Below are 19,821 nucleotides of genomic sequence, written 5' to 3' on the forward strand. Positions count from 1 at the left end.
GGGCGGGGGAAGGGAGGGAGAGGGACCGAGGAGGGGAGAGATATCCCTCCGCAGAGCTGGGTCTGGCCACGGGCGGGGAAGCAGGAAGTAAGGTGTCCAGCGCCGCGGCCGGCTGGTCCTCCGCCGCGGCCCCCGCCCGCGTCCCCTTTCCCCCAGGGCGCAGCGCTCCGGCGGGCGCGGGCAGCCCGGCGCATTGTTCGCAGCCTTCGCGGCGGTGCGCTGCTGACTTTATTTGTGCGCTTTGCGTGTGCGTGAGGTTGCACCTTTTGTAGGCTGGCGAGTCTCTGGACGAGGATGGGACGGGGGACACGGGCCCAGTTGCGGCCCTGCGCGAGCGGGACCTGTCAGCCCCGAGGTGCAGCGGACTCTCCGGCGTGGCCGGAAAATCGAGGCCGGGGAGAAGGCAGCGTGGCCGGGAAGCTGCCGCCTTAAACCCAGACCAGTGCAGGATTGCTTCCTGCGTAGCCGTCCCGGTTATTGTAACGCGCTTTGCAAGCTAACGACTGGGGTTTGGGAGGGGGTTTGTTTATTTTTCTAAGGGTCTGCAAAGATGCCGAGGTCGAGGCGGGCTGCGAGGAGACGGTCCGCGCCCACCCCCACTGCACCCTGGCCTCGGTGGGGCTGGGAGAGGGCTGGGGCTCCGGAGAAGGGGCTGGAGGTTCGCGAAGCGCGCGTCTCCATCCCTCCGCCCCGATGGGGGCGGGGAAGGGGTGCAGTAGACCGCGCTGGAAGAGCAGCTCTCTGGGGAGGGGTCTCCATCGCCGCGGCGGGCGCAGCAGGCCAGGGAGGGAGGTTGCCTAGGAGAGGGGCCGGGCGGCGGAGGGGAGGGGAGGAGAGGGGGCGCGGGTGCCGCCGCCGCGCGCGCTCGCCCCTCCTCGCGCGCCATGACTGTGGAACGTGGTGCCGGGGAGGAGGGAAGGCCGCCGGGGGCCGCCCGGGGCTGCTCGGCGTTGGTGCGGAAACCCGAGCCCGGAGTCGCTCCGTCGCTCTTGCCTCCTCCTCCTCTGCGGGGGAAACCGCTGCACCCAAACCGGGAGCAGCTGCGAGCAGGGGGCAGGGCGCGGGCTGAAAGGCGAGCCAAAGGTTCAAACCTTGGCGGTGCGGGCGGGGGGTGGAGGGCAACAGCAGGACTGCCCCCAGGTCCCGCGAAGGCGTGGCAGTGGTCCGCCCAGGTGCCAGGGAACCCGGCCTGATATCCCTGCATTTCCAAGCTTCTTTCCTGGTCAGTGGAAACGTGAGCCAAAGGTAGTTCAGCTAAACAGACCACCTCGAGCCGGGTTCGAGGCATCTGTCTCGAGGGCAAGACAGTATTTTTTGCACTACAGAAAGTTACACCATCCATTTTTTTTCCATGGGGGAAATCGTTGCGCCCCTTCCCCCAAAATCTCGCGCAAGAAGAATGACCTCCCGCAACCCAGACCTTCGCCAGTGTCCCCCACCCCACCCCCACCCGGGCGCTGGGTGTGGATTAGGCGGAGGGAGGCTATATGGGAGCTTAAAGCATGAGGTCATGGGCGGAGGAGACTGCTGCCAAAAGCACCCGAGGTTTTTGTGTTTTTTGAGGGGTAACGGTTCTCCATCTTCAGCAGTGGAAAGTCCTCCCGCCTACCCTACCAATTCTGGGGCACGTGGACCAGAGAGTCCCTGAAAGAGGAGGGGACCTGGGCTATTTCGCTTAATGAGCGTTTGGCGCGTGCCCAGCCCTTTATGGAGCCCTTCCACATAAGCAAAGCTGAGGGACAGCGCACAGTGTTGGCGGCGACTGGGAAAGACTTCAGATGCTCGACGTCCCCCGCCCTCTTTCCTCAGTCCTCGGTCATCTTCCAAGTGGGCTGCTTTCTGCGATAGCTTCCTGTCCCCCTCCGACCCATTCCTCCCAAGCGACTAGAGGGGGTCTTCCTAAAACTCCTATTGACATTCTTTTAAAGCCTTCAAAACCCTCCTCCATTGCCCTTAGAATAAAGCCAAGTTGTGATTTCGCCTCTACAGACCTCTTCACCCGGCCAGCTCTTCCTCGGATGTTGTAAGCCCCGTCGAGCTTTCTTTGTTCGAGGGGTGGAGGAAGGGGAGCCTAACCTTTCCCCTTCCACCTCTTCTTACTAACTCCTGCTGGACCTTCAAGATTTGACTCAACTGTCAGTAACTTCAAGATGCCTTCCTGAGGGTACACCCAGGTCTCTAACTACCTCAGGGGAAAAGACCTACGATAGGTCTCCTGGCTGCAGCGCTGTGGCCGGAGATGGCCCCAGTGGCGGCCTTTTTCCAAGCGGAGAAGGACCAGCCAAGCTAAGCTTGACCACCATCACCGCCCGGGGACCTGAGCGGGAGCTGGCTAGGACAAAACCTCAAAACGAGACCTGGGAAAATCGCACCGCCCAGAAAACTCGGCCCCTCCACCTCCCACACCCAGCACACACACACACACCCTTTTAATCTAAAACTCCTCCCCGAGGCAGATAAGGAACCTATTCGGGAGAGTAAGTTAGTTGCCCCAGGTCAATGTGGAAATTCACAGCCTGTCTTTCCAGCTCCTAAGCCGGAAGCTGCAGAGAAGGAGGGATTTGGAATTTGCGGCTACATAGCCAAGGACGTTTTTGTCATCTTCAAAGGACCCCTTACACCCTACACTCTTGGCCCACTCTGTTCATTGCCAGCAGAGGGATAGTAATGCCAGATGGTTAGCTCTGCAGGCTCTGACCTTAGGCAAATTACTTAACCACTTGGTTCAGTTTCTTTGCCTGTAAAATGGGAATGACAGTATTCATATCTTCAGTATAGTGTTATTGTGAGGTTTAAATGAGTTATTTTATGTAAGGCCTTAGAACAGAGTTTAAAGCAAGTTACTAATATTTGTGAATAGGGTTGTGTACCCTCCCCCCACCTTCCAAAGGACTCTGGAAAAACAGATCGCCAGAGTCCCAGAGTCTTAGCTGATTGAAGCATTAAAAAAAAAAAAAAAAAAAAAAAAAAAAAAAAAAAAAAAAAAAAAAAAAAAAAATCTGTGGGGCCATGCAGAGTGGCTCACACCTGTAATCCCAGCACTTAGGGCGGATGAGGCAGGCAGATCACTTGAGCTGAGGAGTTTGAGACCAGCCTGAGCATCGTGGAGAGACCCTCTCCACGTTTATTATTAAAAAATAAAAAATTAGCCAGGCATGGTGGTGCATGCCTGTGGTCCCAGCTACTGAGAAGGCTAAGACAGGAGGATGATGGGGTTGAGGCTGCAGTGATCAGATTGCCCCACTGCACTCCAGCCTGGGTAACAGAGCAAGACTCTGTCTCAAAAAATAAAATTATAGATAGATAGATAGATAGATAGATAGATAGATAGATAGATAGATAGATGGATGGGGGGAGAGAGAGAGAGCACCTAAAGGACTGGGAAAGCACCGGCAAATGCACAGACAATGCATCCCTGATTTTACCAATAGACTTGACTTCCAACAATGCATACTCTTGAAGCCAATCCACAGGTTGAATAAACCAAGTCCATGAGCACTGGGTCTGTACTGTTTCTAAAAACAGGGTCAGAAGGATGGTGACTGAAATTAAAATATTAGCTTGGATCTTTGAAATCAGAGTCAGGCTGAAAAAGTCCCAATCTTAGTTCAAAACCTGTCCTGCATGACTGAAGCCCTCCTAGGGCTGCACAAAGTATAATGGAATTACTATTATTATTATTATTATCATTAGATCCTAGTCTTACCATTCTCAGCACTTATCCCCATAGCAAAAGATCATTTTTAAATGTAATTTATTCTTTTGGAATAGGTTGAATGCATTCACATGGTTCCAAATTCAAATAAACAGCAAGAAGTCTCCCTCCCACCCTGTCTGCCACCCACTTGGTTTTCCTTCTCTGGAGGCAACCTGGGTTAGTGGTCAGAAGACACGTTTAACTGTTTTCCAGCCGAGGCCTCGTGAGAACTCCCTGGACACCAATTTAAATCTTTATGTCTAGGACTCCTTTCTCCAATCCAGGTAGAGCCACTCCCCTATCCTATCCCCACTCCCACCCTTCCCCTCTTCAGCCTCAATCCTGAGCAGGCTCTATTAACAATGATGAGCCACCATTTCCTTGAGCTACTAACAAAAGCAAATGATGAAATACTTTGTGGTTCTTTCTCCTCCTCTACATTAATTGCTAACATTTATCAAGTGCTTTCCATGTGCCACGCACTGTGCTGAATACTAGACATGCATATTCTTATTTAATCTGCCCCGAATCTTCATCATTATCCTTATTTACAGATGCAGACAGAAATGAAAGTTCAGAGAGATTGTGTAATTTGCACCAATTTGCATCCAGGCCAACCTGAACCTAAACCCTATCCTTTTTTATTTTTTTCTTTCCTTTTTTTTTCTAAACAGGGTCTCACTCTTGTCACCCAAGATGGCATGCAGTGGCACAATCTAGGAAGGCAATCAGGGTTAGCAGTCAGCTCACCGCGGCCTCAACCTCTCAGGCTCAAGTGATCCTTCCACCTCAGCCTCCCCAGTAGCTGGGACTACAAGTGTGCACCACTACCCCCAGCTAATTTTTGTATTTTTTTGTAGAAATGAGGTTCCACCATCTTGCCCAGACTGGTTTCAAACTCCTGGACTCAAGCGATCTGCCTGCCTCGGCCTCAAAAAGTGCTGGGATTACACCCGTGAGCCACCACACCCAGACCCTGTCTCTTAAATAGTGGCCTTTTTGCCTCTCTGCAACACAGGAAAAATTCTGGTAGCCCACATCAGAAGGAGTGGCATGGAGGCTTTGGAGTTAAGCAGATTTAATTCAAATTATGTGTCCGGTGCTTGCCAGCAATGAGACCTCTGTAAGGTTTCTTAACCTCTCTGAGCTGGGACCATACCTTCTGCATTGGTTTAATACGAAGGTTAAATGCATGTAAATAAATGACTTCTAAAATAAATAACATTCTAAAATGTTAGTAACAAATAAATACAATATTTAGATATTGTGTGGATTTGATTTGAATAAATAAATTAGATTTTTTTAAAAGACATTTTTGAGACAAAATGACTTACTATCAGATATTAAGAAATTAATCATTTTTTCAGACATAATGGCATTGCAGTTTTTTTAAGTTCTTATCTATTACAGATACATAATGAGGCATTTTGAGTGAAAATATATCTGGGATTTGCTTTCCAATACTCCATCCCCTCCCCACCAAAACACTAAATAAATAAAACAAGGTTAGTAAAATATGGAAAATTGTTGAAGTTATTCATTATTCTGTTTCCCATACGGAACTTTTCATACTAGTTTCCCTACTGCTGTTGAATATTTGACATGTTTCGAATACATTTGAAATAAATTTATTGTCTGAGATGATCAGGTTGAAAAATAATGAAATAAATTTCAAAGTAAAATAAATATAACCCTTTTAAGCATTAAAATTAAAAATTATGAGGCTTGTTGAATTATTGTTATAAATAATTACATACATATATTTTTGAAATATAGGTATGCTCTTGCTCTTTCACCCAGGCTGCAGTGCAGTGGCACGATCACAGCTCACTGCGGCCTCGAACTCCCAGACTCAGGTGATCCTTGCACATCTGCCTCCCAAGTAGCTGGGACTACAGTTGTGCACCACCGTGCCTGGCTAAATTTTTCTTTTTTGTAGAGACGGGTTTTACGATTTTGCCCACACTGGTCTTAAAGTCCTGGGCTCAAGCGATCCTCCCACCTCAGCCTCTCAAAGTGCTGGGATTATAGGCATGAGTTACTGCACCCAGCCTAACATTTTTTAAATTAACAAAACACAGTGTTAGTACATAATAGGCATCCAGAAATGGCATTTTTTGTTACCATGAGCCATTCAGGGTAGCATGTAAGTCAGACCTGAGCCCTGAAAAGAGCAAGGTAGACAGGTAATTGTTAAGGACTCATTTAATCCCACAGAGGACAGCATATAGGAAGATAAATGGCAGAAGGACTGGGTGACAGGAACAGGCAAATTAAAGTTAGAGGCTGGTTTTCCCTGAAAATGTGCATCACTGCAGAGACGCCTCAAGAATGCATGGACTTGGAATCAAATGCACTGGGTGAAATTCTCAACTCTGCTTACAGTTCTACCACCCAGTCCAGAACTGTGACTGACTTCCCTCGTTTGCAGTTTGGATGCTAGACCTCTCTGGCTCCTTCCAGTTGTCTAGACTATCCACAATGCTGCTGGCTTTCCCAAGAGAATGATCATTTCTGAGGCTACACTTGTTATTTGCCTATCTCAGGAACAAATCAGAGCTGAATGGAAATGTATCCAGTTCATAATCAAACGAAACGTTTTAGGCCCAGTGAGCATTTGTGTATTGTTTTTGGAGTAATTTTTCCATGCTCTGGATTTAAGCAGCTGGAATGATTTTTACATATGACCTCGTTTTGAAATGAAAGTTTGTCCTCTTTAAGAGAAAGTGTACATTTTGGGGAAAAGATAAGACAACATATTTTGTAACTCTTCAAATAAGTGAACCCTTCTATAAAATATTTCCCTTTATATTAAAGGTGGAGCTTTGGGAGAGCTTCTTAAAAACTGGACAAACTGCAGGCATGGAAAAATAGACAAGAGCAAGGAGGGAGAAATACCACCTCTGTTGCCTTTCTACCCACTGCTGCAGAATGAAGGCTCAGAGAGGCAACAGGACCAAAGGGGATAGCACAAATCAAGTGTGTGCTTTAGGGGTGAGTGATGGATATAATTCATGTAGTTGTTGAAGCAGTCCCAGTGATCCAGAGGTAGGTGAGTCGTTCACTTTTAGTGGCAAATGAAAGCAATGGAACAATAGGGTTGTAGGGTGTTTCTCAAACCCTTGTTTCTTTGCCATCCTTGAATCTGCAGCAACCAAAACAATGAAAACAAAAACAGAAAATGGAGGCACAGGAGGGTTTACGGAACTCCCATTTGAAACCAACAAAGCAGCATAATTTATTGTAATTACTTCAACCCTCAATTCTGTTAAGGATGGTATTGAGAGAGCTGGCCTTACTCAAGACCAGAGGCCTAACTGATATTTGTTTAGTAATACTAAGAGATTGCTATCTAGGGTAAGTTTCTAGCCAGAGAGAAAAATAGGTTCCAGGATATGAGAAGGTTCTCAGTTTAAGCCATTTTTTTTTAAATTAAGCTATTTAGTAGATTCTGTATCCAATACAAAAACTGAAAGTGATCAACTGGTTTGGGTAACTCTAAAACTTCCTGCACCTGCCCAGGAGGCGTGCTTGGGAGTCACACATTTCAGCTATGGCAATAGTAGGTGGCATGCAAGGGCTATGGTGACCCACAATAGTTCCCAGCTTCAAGCTAGTCCCAAATGAGTGGCTTTGTTAGCTGTGAGGGTGAGGAAAAAAGAGAATTAGTTAATTTCCTACTGCAGATGCAAATCTACTAAAGTTTTAAATTGCACAGTGAGTATAGATTACAGCTAGTTTTCCAGATTCCCTAATGGAGCCACAATTCTTTTTAAGTGGGAGAGAGAACACATGCGACCTTGTATCGAAATAATTCTGGCAGGAAACAGGCGGTATTCTCAATAGATAACTGCAGATCATTTAAGGTAAGTAGTATTTACAATACAGTGCAGGCAGGGCCAAGCTCCATGGGTGTGCAACCTGTGCAACTGGACCTCAGACTTAGAGGGGCCACACACTAGTTTAATGCTTTGCAATCCCCATCTTGAAATTCTTTGGAATTTTAAACATGTATATAGAAATGGAAGAGTCTGGCTATGTTGCCCTGGCTGGTCTTAAGCTCCTGGCCTCAAGCAATCCTCCTGCCTCAGCATCCTGAAGTGCTGGGATTACAAGCGTGAACCACTCTGCCCGACCTTTGTAATTTTTCAGTAAAGGACCCTGCATTGCACTGGCCCCACAAATTACGTGTGTGCAGTATTACTGGAAGCCAGCAAGAGGTGGTATAGCACCAAAGGACCAAAACAATTATGGAGCCTTTACCACTCCTAGTTCAGAAACGGCAAGAAAAAAAATATCTGCAATGGAGTGAGAGCGATTGCTGAAGTTGTGGCCACAGGTATAGCTATAAGAGAGGCCCACCTAAACGGAGCTGTGGTCTTCAGTAGAAGAACACAACCGCAGCCAATTCATAGCCTGCGGAGAGGGAGGTGGGTAAATACATATCCCAAATTATTTCTCTTCCTACCCTCTGATCTCCCATTTGTGCCTCCCACAGCTGAACCTAACAGGAAGCCAGAGGATATGGGAGCCCATTGATGCAATCGATGGAGGTCAGCCTTCCAGAGCATAGAGTACAGTAGAGAAAGGTAGCAAGTAGGTCTGTAAAGAGCAATCAGAGAAGATCCAGCCCAGAATTTGTACCTAAAAATTTCAGGATCATGGTTAAGAGTAAATAAAATACAAATATCACAAATTTCAGTGAAGAACTGTACATTGTAATGATAAAGGACAGTCGTTTGGCGTGTATCATGCATGGGATTTTACACATTTTTAAAGGAAAAACAAGATTAAGAATTTCAAGAAAAGAGGCTTGGGTGTTCGAAAGAGTCATCACTAATGAAAAGAGAAGGCTGGGATTTCAAAATTTTTGTAAACATTCCAGGCCCCAGAGCCACATTTTGCAAATACCCCACTCCCCTTGATCCTCACTTCTCTCACCCTGAGGCCACCATCACAATAAAAAAATGCTTTCACAGGCACAGCATCCCAAGACTTGCAAGAGCCACTTGGGCAACAGCAGCTGAATAGAATATATTTCAACAAAGAGGATTTTGGTTTAATTATATATTTATTGGTACCTTTTACGTATGAAGAGCATTGAAAAGGTGGTGTAATGGGAATACATTATGCTAACTTGTAACCATTCTGACCACTCAATTCCTCAGCACATTATTAGGCTATCCAGTTCACTTTCAAAAAACAGCATAGCACTGATTCATTTGGATTCCACTCATAGTTCCTAACTCAGAAATGGGCACAGCTAGATTGACTCTTTATAATTTGCCTGAAAAATAAAGATTTTTCTACAAACGTAAACAAGATTCCAGAGACACAACCTTTTTTTTCAGATTGAGGTAAAGTATACAGAACACAAACTTAGCCATTTTAAAGTGTATGATTAAGTGGCATTTTGTACATTCACAATCCTGTGTAGCTGTCACCTCTATCTAGTTCCAAAATATTTGTATCATCCTAAAAGGAAACCTTTACACATAAAGCAGTTAATCCTCATTTCTTCTTCTCAGCCCCTGGCAACCACTAATCTGCCTCTGTCTCTAGATTTACCTATTCAGGATATATATATATATAGTAGTAGTAGTAGTTGTTGTTGTTGTTATTCCCCAGGCTGCAGTGCAATGGCATGATCTTGGCTCACTGCAATCTCTGCCTCCCGGGTTCAAGTGATTCTCCTGCCTCAGCCTCCCAAGTAGCTGGGAATACAGGCACCCACCACCATCATGTCTGGCTAATTTCTGTATTTTTAGCAGAGACAGGGTATCAATATGTTGGCCAGGCTGGTCTTGAACTCCACACTTGGTCTCAAAAAAAAAAAAAACAAAAAAAAGTCACAGAAAACTTTCTGAAAGAGCTAATCACTTGCATTAAACCAAAGTGAATAAAATATCTAGCTTATAAGTTTCCCATAATATTAAACAGAGTAAAATTTAAAATCTCAATTACTTGTATATCCCGTGTACACTGACATAAATTATCTTTAAAGTACTATTTTTTACAAAGGCACTGGAAACAAAGTCATTGGTCATTGGCTTTCTATCATGATGTTTAATATCAAGATGTAAAATCCTTGCTTTAAGGATTATAAGAATTAAAGTAGGCTGGGCACAATGACTCACACCTGTCATCCCAGCACTTTGGGAGGCCAAGGCAGGCAGATCACGAGGTCAGGAGATCGAGACCATCCTGGCTAACATGGTGAAACCCCATCTCTACTAAAAATACAAAAAAAATTAGCTGGGCTTGATGGCAGGTGCCTGTAGTCCCAGCTACTCGGGAGGCTGAGGCAGGAGAATGGTGTGAACCCGGGAAGCGGAGATTGCAGGGAGCCGAGATTGCACCACTGCACTCCAGCCTGAGTGACAGAGCGAGACTCCATCTCAAAAAAAAAAAAAGGAATTCAACTAGGCCCGGCGCAGCGGATCACTTGAGGTCAGGAGTTCAAGACCAGCCTGGCCAACATGGTGAAACCCCATCTCTACTAAAAAAATACAAAAATTAGTCGGGCATGGTGGTGGGCGGCTATAATCCCAGCTACCTGGAGGTTGAGGCAGGAGAATCTCTTGAACCCGGGAGGCGGAGGTTGCAGTGAGCCGAGATCGTGCCACTGTACTCCAGCCTGGGCGACAGAGTGAGACTCCGCCTCGAAAAAAAAAAAATAAAAGACAGACAGAAAGAGAGAAAGGGAGAAAGAAGAAAGAGAAAGAGAGAGAGAAAGAAGGAAGGAAGGAAGGAAGGAAAAAAAGAAAGAGAGAGAAAGAGAGAGAGAGAAAGAAAGAAAGGAAAGAAAGAAAAGAAAGAAAGAAAGAAAGAAAGAAAGAAAGAAAGAAAAAAAAAAAAAGAAAGAAAGAAAGAAAAAGAAAGAAAGAAAGAAAGAAAGAAAGAAAGAAAGAAAGAAAGAAAGAAAAGAAAAAGAGAAAGAAAGGAGAAAGAGAAAGAAAAAGAGAGGGAGGGGGAAGGGGGAGGGGAGGGGGAAGGGGGGGGAGGGGGGGGAGGGGGAGGGGAGGGGAGGGGAGGGGGGGAGGGGAGGGGAGGGGAGGGGGGGGGGGGGGGGGGGGAGGGGAGAGGAGAGGAGAGGAGAGGAGAGGAGAGGAGAGGAGAGGAGAGGAGAGGAGAGGAGAGGAGAGGAGAGGAGAGGAGAGGAGAGGAGAGGAGAGGAGAGGAGAGGAGAGGAGAGGAGAGGAGAGGAGAGGAGAGGTATTAAACTAACAAGATGTTTTCCTGATTTTTAATTTGGTTGTTTTCCTGCTATTGAGTTTTGAGGGGTTTTTCTAGATACAACTCCTTTGCATATGCAGTTGGCAAATATTTTCCCTTAGTCTACAGTTTCATTCTCTTAACAGTATCTTTCACAAAGCCAAAGCTTTTAATTTTAATAAAATCCAATTTATTACTTTCCCATTTTGTGGGTTGTACTTTTGATGTTAGCTCTAAGAACACTCCCTAATCCCAAATCATGCACATTTCTACTGTTTTCTTCTAAAAGCTGTATAGTTTTACATTTTATTTTTACATCTATGATGCATTTTTTAGTTAATTTTTATATAAGGTGTGAGATTGAGATGAAATTTTTTTGTTTTTAATTTTGTTGTTGTTGTTGTTGTTATGTGTTCATTTGTTTGTTTTTGAGACAGGGTCTTATTCTGTCACCCAGGCTGGAGTGCACTGGCACAATCTCGGCTCACTGCAGCCTTGACCTCCCAGGTTCAAGTCATCCTCCCACTTCAGCCTCCCAAGTAGCTGGGACTACAGGCATGCACTACCACTCCTGGCTAATTCCTTTTTTTTTTTTAGTAGAGATGAGCTCTCTCTATGTTGCCCAGGCTGGTCTCGAACTCATGGCTTGAGCATTCCTCCCACCTCAGCCTCCCTAAGTGCTGGGATTATGAGTGCAAGTCACTGTTCCCAGCCTGTTTTTAATTTTTTTGTGGAATATTTTTGTATACAGATGTTCAGTTGTTCCAATACCACATGTTTAAAAGATTGTCACTTTTCTATTGCCTTTGCACCTTTTTCAGCAATCCACATTTGTGACTTCATTTCTGGACATTTTATCCTTATTAATTGGCCTGTGCATCTATTCTCTGCCAATAGCACACTATCCAGATTACTGTTACTTTACAGCAAGTCTTAAAATCGGGTAGACTGATTCTTCCTGCTTTATTCTTCTTTTTAAAAATTGTTTTGGCTCTTTTGAACCCTTTGCCTTTCCAAATAAATTTTAGAATCAGCTTGCATATACTTACAAAAGTCCTATTGGAATTTTTATTGGAATTGCATTAAATCTATAGATTAATGTGAGTAGAATTTGACATTTTAACTAAATTAAATCTTCCAACCCACAGTATGTCTCTCATTTATTATGTCTTCTTTGGTTTCTTTCATCAATGTTCATAGTTGTCAGCATATAGATATCCTGCACAAGTTTTGTTAGATTTATACCTAAGTATTTCTCATTTTAAAACTTTAATTAGTATTTTTTAAAATATTAGTTTCCAAATTTTAAAATAAAGTATATAGAAGCATGATAGATGTTTTTTGAGTTGACTTTATATACTGGGACTGTAATAAATTCATTAATTAGGGTAGGAGTTTCTTTGAATATTCCTTGGGATTTTCTACATAGAAAATCATATCACTTGCAAATAGGAACAGTATTTTTCTTTCTAATCTGTATGCCTTTTACTTTTTTTCTCTGCCTTACTGTACTGGCTAGGACTTCCAGTACCATATCGAATAGGAGAGGTGAAAGTGAATATCCCTGCCTTGTTTTCTATCCTAGGGGAAATTATTCAGTCTTTTACCATTAAGTATGATGTTCACTTTGGTATTTTGTAAATTATCAAATAAAGGAAATTCTTTTTTATTTCTAGATTGCTGAGGGTTTTTACCATTAAGGGATGCTGGGTTTTTTGAAATGCTTTCTTTTTGCATTGTTTGATATGCTCTTGTCATTTTTACTCTCTGGTTTTTTAATATGGTGAATTATAATAATTGATTTTTGAATATGGAACCAGCCTTGCATTCCTAAGATCTAGGATAAACCCCACGTGGTCATGAAATGTTTTTTTTTTTTTTCTTTTCTTTTTTTGAGATGGAGTCTCACTCTGTTGCCCAGGTTAGAGTGCAGTAGCGCAGTCTCGGCTCACTGAAACCTCTGCCTCCTGGGTTCAAGCGATTCTCCTGCCTCAGTCTCCTGAGTAGCTGGAATTACAGACACACACCATCATGCCTGGCTAATTTTTGTATTTTTAGTAGAGACAGGGTTTTACCATGTTGTTCAGGCTGGTCTTGAACTCCTGATCTTGTGATCTACCCACCTCACCCTCCTACAGTGCTGGAATTACAGGTGTGAGCCACTGCACCTGGCCAAATGTTATTCTTTTTATATATTGCTGGATTCAATTTCCTAATTTTTCATGAAAATTTTTGTGTACTGTTCATGAGGGATATTGGTCTATAGTTTTCCTGGACTGTCTTTGTCTAGCCTCATAATATGAACTGGGAAGTGTTCATTTCTCTTCTATTTTCTGAAAAAGATTGTGTAGAATTGGTGCTATTTGTTGATTAAAAGTTTCATGGAAATTCACCAGTGAACCTATCTGAGCTTGGAGATCTTTTTATTTTATTGATATTCTCTATTGTTTTTCTGTGATCAATGTTATTGATTTCTCGTCTTTATTATTTCCTTCCTTCTGCTTGCATTGGGTTTTATTTTGCTCTTCTTTTTGTTAGTCTGTCTGTCCTTCCTTCCTTCCTTCCTTCCTTCCTTCCTTCCTTCCTTCCTTTCCTTCCTTCCTTGACAGAATTTCACTCTGTCGCCCAGGCTGGAGTGCAGTAACTTGATCTCAGCTCCCTGCGATCTCAGCCTCCCAAGTTCCAGTGATTCTTCCACCTCATCCTCCCAAGTAGCTGCAATTACAGGCATGAGCCACCACACTCTTCTGATTTTTGTGTTTTTAGTAGACACGGGGTTTCACTGTGTTGGCCAGGCTGAGTCTCGAACTCCTGATCTCAAGCAATACACCCACCTCGGCCTCCTGAAGTGCTGGGATCACAGGTGTGAGCCACCATGCCCGGCCTAGACCTTTCTTTTCTCTTAATGTAAACATTTTAATGGTACAAACTTTCCATTAAATGCTTGTCTTAGTCTGTTCCTGCTGCTTTAACAAAATACCTTGAGGAACAAGGTAGCTAGCTTGAGCCATAGCTGTGGTGACTAAAGAACACTGCATTGGAATGCTTGGAGCAGAAATGTAAAGTGGCCCTGGGCAGCAAGTCTAAGCTCCCAAGGGTGCCCTGATCCTCTTCTTTGAAGTCATTCTGCTCTCCAGGTCCTGACACTCTGGGCAGCCCTGATGGACTCCAAAATGCTTTCAGAGTCCTTCTTCCATTATTGTTTCGTTCGTTCATTTGTTTGTTTTTGAGACAGGGTCTTGCTCTGTCACCCAGGCTGGAGTGCAGTGGCATGATCATGGCTCACTGTAGACTCAACCTCCTGAGCTCAAGTGATCCTCCCACCTTAGCCTCCTGAGTAGCTGAAACTACAGGTGCATGCCACCACCACACATGGCTAATTTTTATATTTATTGTAGAGACAAGGTCTCACCATGTTGTCCAAGTTGGTCTTGAACTCCTGAGCTCAAGCTGTCTACCTGCCTTGTCCTCCCAAAGTGCTGGGATTATAGGCATGAGCCACCATACCTGGCTTATTCTTCCATTATCTTGAGAATAGCATCTGGCTTCCTTCTACCCATACTAATCCCCTTATCAAAGGTCATTTGGCCACACTCTTGGTGTTCTCTTTGGAGCATGCTTTCTTATTCTTCAGCTGGCCAGGCTGAGAATTTTCCAACTCTTTAAGTTCTGCTTCTCTTCTCATTTTAAATTTTGTCTTTAATTTGTTCCTCTATTCTCACATTTTGCTGTAAGCAGACAAAAGAAGCCATGCCACCCCTTCAACACTTTGCTTAGGGATTTCTTCTGCCAAGTATCCTAGGTCATCACTTGTAAGTTCTGCCTTCCACAAAGCACTAGGACATGGACATAATTCAGCCAAGTTTTTTGCCATTTTATATCAAGGATGGCCTTTCCGCCAGTTCTCAATAACTTATTTCTGTCTGAGACCTCAGTGGAATTGCCATTTGCCATTTACCAATATTCTATTTACAACCACTTAGATAATGTCTAAGATTTAGGTTCTCCCTACAGTTCTCTTCTGCACCCTCTCCAGAATTGCCCTTAATGCTCTGTTCATGGCAATCCAGGCTTTTCCTAGCATGAACCTCCAAGTTCTTCAAGCCTCTACCCATTACCCAGTTGTAAAGCCACTTCACTTCCATATTTTCAGGTACTTGTTATAGTACCAATTCCTTAGTCCATGCCTGCTGCTATAACAAAATACCTCAGACTAGATAATATATAAATAATAGATGTGTATTCTCACAGTTCTAGAGGCTGGGAAGTCCAAGATCAGGGCACCAGCAGCTTTGGTGTTTGGTAAGGGCTTGCTCTCTGCTCCCAAGATGGCACCTTCTTGCGGTGTCCTCATGGAGGAAAGCAACAAGGGCAAAAAGGGGATGAACTCACTTCTTCAATCCCTTTTATAAGGACACTAGTCCCATCCTCTTGGCTTAATCAACTCCCAAAGGCCCCAACTCTCAATACTGTCACCTTGGGGTTTAAGCTCCAATGTATGAATTTTGGAGAGACACATACATTCAAACCATAGCAGCACTGCTTTAACCTCATCCCACAAATTTCTATGTGAGTGTTTTCACTTTTGCTGAGTCAAAAATATTTTCTAATATCCCTTGGGACTTTTTCTTTGACACACAGGTTATTGAGATATGTGTTGTTTAATTTCCAAGGGTGTGGTGATCTATCAGTTATCTTTCTGTTATTGATTTCTACTTCAACTCCATTATGAGTGGAGAACATACTTTATATAATTTCAATTCTTTTAAACTTTGTTCTATGGCCCAGGATATAGTCTGTCTTGGTGAAGGTTCTATGTGTATTCAAAATACACATAGGAGTATATTCTGGAGTGTATTTTGTGGAGTATTTTACAAATGTACATTAGATTCAGTTGTTTGGTGATGTTGTTCATCTTTTCTATATTCTTGCTGATTTTCTGTCTAGTTTCATTTATTAATGAGAGAAGAGTATTGAAATCTCCAACTATAATCGTGGATTTGCCTATCAGATTTTGCTTCATGTATCTTAAAGCTCAGTGGTTTAGTGCATATACATTTAGGATTATTATGGCTTCTTGAGAAATTGACTTATTTTCTATTACGTAATGTCTCTTTTTATTCCTGTTCATTTTTCTTGCCTTAAAGTTTACTTTTCTTAATGTTAACAGAGGCATTCCAACTTTTGTTGGCATTGTATATCTTTTTACATTCTTTTACTTTTAAGTTACATAAGATATTATATTTGAAATTGGTTTCTTGTACACAGCATATCTTTGGGTCTTTATTTTAAAAAAATTTTGGACAATCCCTATTTTTTAATTGGTTTGTTTAGACCATTGGCATTTAATGTAATTTTTGGCATATTTGAACTTGTATTTACCATTTTTACTATTTGTTTCCTGGTATTTGTTTCTCTATTTCCCATTTCCTAATTTCTCTTGGACTATTTGAATATCTTCTGTTATGTATGTTAGACATTTAGGTGTGGTCCCATGGATCCCTTAGGCTCTTCTCATTAAAACAATTTTTTTTCTCCCCATTAAGACTGAGTAATTTCTATTGACCCATCTTCAAGGTCCTGAACTCTTTCTTCAGTCATCTCTGAACTCTTTGCTACTGAGCTCTTCCAGTGCATTTTTTACTTTAGTTATTATATTTTTCATTTAAAAAATTAGGCCAGGCACAGTGGCTCATGCCTGTAATCACAGCAGTTTGGGAAGCCGAGGTGGGTGGATCACAAGGTCAGGAGTTCAAGACCAACCTGGCCAATATGGTGAAACCCTGTCCCGACTTATAAATATATACAAAAAAAAATTAGCTGGGCATGGTGGCATGTGCCTGTAGTCCCAGCTACTCAGGAGGCTGAGGCAGGAGAATCACTTGAACCTGGGAGGCAGAGGTTGTAGTGAGCTGAGATTGTGCCACTGCACTCCAGCCTCGGTGACAGAATGAGACTCCATCTCAAAAAAAAAAAAAGTTACTGCTCACTTCTTTATATCTTCTATTTCTTTGATGAGATTTTCTATCTTTCCATTTGTTTCAAGAGTGTTCATTTGTACTTCTTTGAGTGTGGCTGTAATAGCTGTTTAAAAGTCTGTCTCATAATCACAACATTTGTATTTTTTTCAAGTTGGTGTCTGTTGATTGCTTTTTGATTTGTTAGCTGAGATTTTCCTAGTTCTTTGAATGCTAAGTAATTTGGGATTGTATTCTAGACATCTCTAAGGGTAAAATATAGGAGGCCTCAAAAATTAGGATTTATTCTAGATCAGTATTTTAATTCTGGACACATATTGGAATCAGCTAGCAACCCCTATCAGCTTGGTTCCAATAGTCGCCCTGTTCATGGAAGGCCTTCTTATTTAGTTTATTTGGGATAATTTTGCTTATTTTGCTTTACTGTTATGGAATCTATTGGTATTATACTCTTTGTGTAGGAATGCAGCGTAAGCTTACTGAATGTATTCTTAAATTGAATACGTATTAATCTTCTAGATAACACCTTTTGTCAGAACTCAAGAGTTACGAAGGGCCCTCGCCATATCAATGCTTTCTGACTGAGTTTCTCTCTATCCTGAGTACAAGAGACCCTAATAGTTAGGCAGGAATATCATCACCCCAATTCAGCCTGAAGAAGGTACAGAAGATGGATCTTTGTCCTTCTACAACCCTTAGGATGAAAGGTTCCCTTGTAAAAGGGAGGGGGGAATTGTCAGAAGTGTTTAAACCAGAGCGACTCCATCTTGTGTAGAGGCTGGGTAAAACAGGGCTGAGACCTACTGGGCTGCATTCCCAGGAGGTTAGGCATTCTAAGTCACAGGATGAGATAGAAGGTCAGCACAAGATACAGGTCATAAAGACCTTGCTGATAAAACAGTTTGCAGTAAAGAAGCTAGCCCAAACCCAGCAAAACCAAGATGGTAACCGAAGTGACCTCTGGTCGTTCTCACTCTTCACTGTACACTAATTATAATGCATTAGCATGCTAAGAGACACTCCTACCAGCACCATGACAGTTTACAAATGCCATGGCAACATCAGGAACTTACCCTATATGGTCTCAAAAAGGGAGGAACTTTCAGTTCTGGGAAGTCCCCACCCCTTTCCTGGAAAATTCATGAATAATTCACCCCTTGTTTAGCATATAATCAAGAAATTACTGTAAATATCCTTATTCTAGCAGCCCAAGTTGCGCTTATCCTATGGAGTAGCCATTCTTTATTCCTTAACTTTCTTAATAAACTTGTCTTCACTTAAAAAGAAATAGAATTTGTTAGTAGGTTTTTCAGGTTTGATATCATTACAATCCAGTGGAAAATGAAAGAAAATTGTTGATAATTGGATATACTTTTTGAAAAAGTATGCATTATGCATGCATACTTTTGAAAGTGTGTCACTGCGTATGTAAGTAAAGGTTGATATTGAATTCTGTTGCTTTTTAGCAAGTAAAAAAGTATTGTTATTTTATTTTTCTAAGCAATGCTATAACATAGTGGTATGCAAGTTAGAGCCATACTACTTATTCAGTTACTAAAACATTTTTTGATAGCTGTGGCCCTAGCCCCTTGGGTCTCTCTCCACTAGGCCCCCACTATCTCAGCTTTTTCTTTGGAGAATCCCAAACTTCCCTTAATCCAGGAACTAAAGAGTTAATGCCTGGCTGGGTAGGGAGCCTCCTGGACCCTGCAACAGTACTGTGGTTGAAGACTATTTGGATTGGTCAAGACCAGTGTCTACTGGTCATTAAATATTTGAAATGTCACCTCTGCCAGTATTTTACAGCCTTTTATAGTTTACAAAAGATGTTTACCTATATTGTCTTATTTAAGCTTCACATTAACTCTGTGACATCAGTTGGGGTTATTATTGCCATCAGAAAGCACTTTATAAAATTCACACATGATCAGTGTGGAAAATGAATTTGTGTTGGAGAACTCTAGACTCAGAAAGGTTGTCATTTACCCAAGGTCACATGCTTAAAGGCGTTGGAGTCTAAACTCCTAATAGCTTCAAGAATGGTACACAACCTAAATGCTCTGAGTTTTGGGGAGGAAAGTTTTACTCTGCGCTGGGTAGATCTGAGAAGGCAACCGAGCTGCTGGTGGGATCTGAGTCGGAAGAGAGGAAGAACAAGGATACATTTTACAAGAACAACGGTATCTTACTCAGAAACAGTATGAAATGCAACCCAAATGTAGTAAAAACAAATCTCACTTCCATGACCTTTTCATTGCCCCTTCTCTGGAGGTGGTTGGAACTGAAATTCCACAAGGCTTGGCCACAGAGAGCACCTAAGGCAAAACTCTCCTCCACTACATTGCCTGCTCAATTCTGAATTGCTGTTGAAGGAGGCAGGAAATGAACACCCATGAGCAATGGGAACAATTTGCTCACATAACACTTCTTTAGCTCACTTAACACAAGGATTGGATCCAGGTTTTGTGGCGCTTGAATCTTACACAAATTTGGGCTTCTTAAAAAAAAAAAAAAAAAGGAAATATAACTAGAAATAAAAAATTAGGCACAGGACTTTGGAAAGAACTCTGCAAGGGTCCAGAAGCTTAAACTTCGTTAGTGTCACAGAATATCTACTTGTGCTTAACAGTAGTAACACATCTGATGCAAGGAGGGGAAATTATCCCATTAAATAGTAGCAATTTCCCACTGTATATTCACCCCTGCTTAAGAGTGATTTTAAAAATCTGATAAAAGGAAAAAAAAATTCCATGAATTGCACGGAATATTTTTAAAATGGTATCTGTGCTATTAGCTTCCAAGGTATTATTTTTTCCCTCTAGTACTTTTTAAATCATTTTATTGTGGTATAATAAACTGCTCATATTGATGAGTTTTGAAATAAGTATATACCTGCAAATTACCACCACCACCAAGATATATCTATCACCC

At 42.7% G+C, this 19,821-nt stretch overlaps 1 long non-coding RNA gene across 1 annotated transcript; it reads left to right on the forward strand.

The window, feature by feature from the left end:
- The first annotated feature begins 89 nt into the window (after positions 1-89).
- Positions 90-5,009, forward strand: LOC126951964 (uncharacterized). The gene is made up of 5 exons (XR_007724749.1): positions 90-355; positions 1,958-2,023; positions 2,529-2,664; positions 3,772-3,981; positions 4,558-5,009. It is a non-coding gene; the product is annotated as an uncharacterized LOC126951964 (long non-coding RNA).
- Positions 5,010-19,821: the final 14,812 nt, after the last annotated feature.

The sequence above is a fragment of the Macaca thibetana genome, chromosome 4 (genome assembly GCF_024542745.1).
Source record: "Macaca thibetana thibetana isolate TM-01 chromosome 4, ASM2454274v1, whole genome shotgun sequence".
Taxonomy (NCBI): domain Eukaryota; kingdom Metazoa; phylum Chordata; class Mammalia; order Primates; family Cercopithecidae; genus Macaca; species Macaca thibetana.